At 33.7% G+C, this 3,565-nt stretch overlaps 1 non-coding gene across 1 annotated transcript; it reads right to left on the bottom strand.

Moving 5' to 3' along the window:
* Positions 1-1,757: 1,757 nt before the first annotated feature.
* Positions 1,758-1,884, bottom strand: LOC111721034. Its single transcript, XR_002770410.1, has one exon. It is a non-coding gene; the product is annotated as a U6atac minor spliceosomal RNA (small nuclear RNA).
* Positions 1,885-3,565: the final 1,681 nt, after the last annotated feature.

Raw genomic sequence — 3,565 nt, 5'->3', positions numbered from 1 at the left:
TTCTTGCCATCTGATATAATGATAATAACAAATACAAACATAATAACAATAAAATAATAATTTTACATAGCATTATATATTAGGCACTATGCCAAACATTTTAAACATCAATCCCTTTGATAATATAGGAATTAAGAATAGTTTTTTTGCTTTGTTTTTTATATCACTTCGACCCCTTTGGAATAATGTTCCCCCTCTCCTTTTCCTTTTCTTTCTTTCTTTCTTTATTTCTTTCTTTCTTTCTTTCTTTCTTTCTTTTATGAGATCTATAGATTAGTCCTCTGGGACTTTTTCTTTTTCAAAACTATCACCACACTTTTAGTTGCTCAGTGTTATGGGCCAGAACTTGAAACAAGGTGCTAAGTCACTGGCATTGATAGAGACACTGGCATTGCTTATGTACTTAGTACTTATTAGAGTTCACACCTTTAAGAGAGTTTAAGAGAGCTCCCACAAGCCCACAGAAACCCACAAGCCCACTCTCTCAGAGGTGGAGTCAAATTCATTCCAACTTCCATCTTTGTGCTGGCTGGGGACTTCGGGAGATTCAGAGCCAGGATTCAGTTGAGGAGATTCACAAGTCTAGGAGATTCACAAGTCAGAAGCCCACAAGCTCACTCTCAGAGGTGGAGTCAGATTCATTCCATTTTCTACCTTTATGCTGGATGGAGGCTTTGGATTCAGAGGGAACTAGAGGCACAAGCTGGAAGAAACAAAGGACTAGCAGCAAGAGCTCTTGGAACCAAGGAAAGAGATAGGCCTCTAAGAAAGCTAACCGGGCTATTTTGAAGGAGACAATAAAGGATTTGGACTTTAATTCCTGACTGCATTTGAGGTGATTATTACTTTGAACTGAAACAAAGGCTGCTTCCAGAAGACTCCCAGGAAACCTGCTCTCAGAAAAATTATATTTTAGAGAAGAACATTACAGCTCAGATTCTTGATCCATGAATGATGCTGAACTTTTCATTCAGTCATTACCCATATTGGATCAGGTGCCTTATTATTATTAATTATCATTATTATTACTTTGCTTCCATATCATTCCTGTCATTCATCACTTTTTCTTTTCTCCACAATATAATGAGATATTTATTGAAATATCAACCAGCTTACAAAAGAGAGTTTACTATATAGAATATAGAAATTATGCTTGGCAAGGAAGCAGCAGAAACCTTAACAGTCTTTCTAAAATCTACAACTGAACTATTTGTGACTGTCTCATAATTGATCTGCAGAATCCAGCCTTTTCCTTCTATAATCTATCCTTCAAACTGCTATTCCCAAATCATATCTAACCATGTAATTTCCCTGCTCAAGAAGTTCCAATGGTGGAACCAAAGCCAAGATGGACTAAAGGCATAGAACTGCCTGAGCTCTTCTCCAAACCCTCTAATGTTTCATTTTGTTTTTCTCTTTTGATGTTTCTTTTTTTTACAATTGTGACTAATACAGAGATATATTTTACATAGTAGTATATATATATATATATATATATATATATATATATATATATATATATATCACCTATACCCAAATGCCTACTTTTTTTTGGAATGGGGAAAGGAGGGAGAAAAATTTGGAATTCAATATCTTGTAAAAAAAAATGAACTCTATAAATTTTCTTGACATGTATTTGGGAAAAATAAGATTTAAAATACAAAAAAGTTCCAGTGGTATTTTATAACTTCAGTGACAAGATATAAAAATGCCTACTGGTGACTGTCTTTTATCATCTACCTCTAGTCTACCTTTCGAGGCTGGTTAGATGCCACAGAGTAGATAGTGATAACTAAATCTATTTTAATTGTATTTTAAGAGCTAGTGGGAACTCTTACATCTCTATGAAGGGAAGTGCTAGCCTTCTTTACTCTCATACTACATATGCCTGATTCAAGAAAGACATGTTTTTATAGTAAGGATAATTATAGTTCCTATAGTAATAACAAAAGAGAAAATTATAAGAAAGACAGTACATTTGGTCTTTTAAAATTTGTAATCTTAGATTTCTCTGAACTCTTAAGGAGCTTCTGTTTTGGGAACTTGTAAAGTTCATACTTGGTAAAGGTCCTAGAGCTTTTGGGACATAACAGATTTTTTAAATTAAATTAAATTAATTTTTAATTAAATCAAAAACATATGCAGAGATAAATTTGAACATTCATCCTTGCAAAATCTTGCGTTCAATTTTTTCTCCCTTCTTTCCCCCATCCCCTTCCCTAGACAGAAAGTAATCCAATATGGGTAAAACATGTGCAATTCTTCTATAAATATTTCTCCAATTATCATGCTGCACAGAAAAATGCAGTCAAAAAGGAAAAAAAGGAAGGAAAACAAAATGCAAGCAAACAACAACAAAAATGTAGAAGTACTATGTTGTGATCCACACTCAATCCCACAGTCTTCTCTCTGGGTGTAGATGGTTTTCTTTATCACAAGAACATTGGAACTGGCTTGAAATACCTCACTGTTGAAAAGAGTCACATCCATCAGAATTGATTATCATATAATCTTACTGTTGGGTAGAGTATTCTGATTCTACTTACCTCACTTAACATTAATTCATTTAAGTCTTTCCAGACCTCTCTGAAATCATTTTGCTGATCATTTCTTATAGAACAATAATAGCCCATAACAATCATATACTTATCCAGCTATTCTCCTACTGATGGGCATTGACTCAGTATACATTTCCTTGCTGCTACAAAAAGGGTTGTTACAAACATTTTTGCATGTGTGGTCATTTTCCTTTTTTTTATGATTTCTTTGGGATACAGACCCAATAAAATCATTGCTGGTCCTCTGTTTCATAGTCCTCTGAGCTCAGTTCCATATTACTCTCCAGAATGGTTAGATCAATTCACAACTTTACCAACAATGTATTACTGTCCCAGTTTTCCCACATCACCTCCAACATTTGTCATTATCTTTTCCTGTCATCTTAGCAAATTTGAGAAGTTTGTAGCGGCACATCAGAATTGTCTTGATTTGCATAGGGAATGGATTTTTAACAAGAACATTTAACAATTTAATAACAAGAAGAATTGATTTAACAAGAAGATTTTTACCAGTACATATTCTTCATGAGGTCAGGAAAAAAACCCAATCATGACCATTTTTTTTCCCTCCAGGGAGAGGCTTGGTTTGGCTATTCTATCTAATTCCCCTAACCTTGAGAGTGTTCCCTTTCAATATATGTATATATTTACAAGCATATATTTACATATATGTATGCATACACACATATACACATACATGTGTATATGCAAACTCAATAAATATAGTACATATACTAAATATGTAATCACATACATACACATGAGTACATATATGTGCACATACAATACACATATGCATGTGTGTGCATATTTATGTTTGTATATATGGGTGATTATATGTTTATATTTTATATGCATATATGTATATATTTGAGTGTGGGTATGTATGTACTGACAAAGATCATTCTCTATCTTGTTTCTTAACTACCCCTAACAATTGTTTGGGCTTTGCCTCAATGAAACTGAGATCTGTTAAGGATCTTAGCTTATAAAGGCCAAGGTCTGCC

The sequence above is a fragment of the Sarcophilus harrisii genome, chromosome 5, assembly GCF_902635505.1.
Source record: "Sarcophilus harrisii chromosome 5, mSarHar1.11, whole genome shotgun sequence".
NCBI classification, from domain to species: domain Eukaryota; kingdom Metazoa; phylum Chordata; class Mammalia; order Dasyuromorphia; family Dasyuridae; genus Sarcophilus; species Sarcophilus harrisii.
Note: the sequence above shows the minus strand (reverse complement) of the source record. Positions and strands in the feature narration are given on the sequence as shown.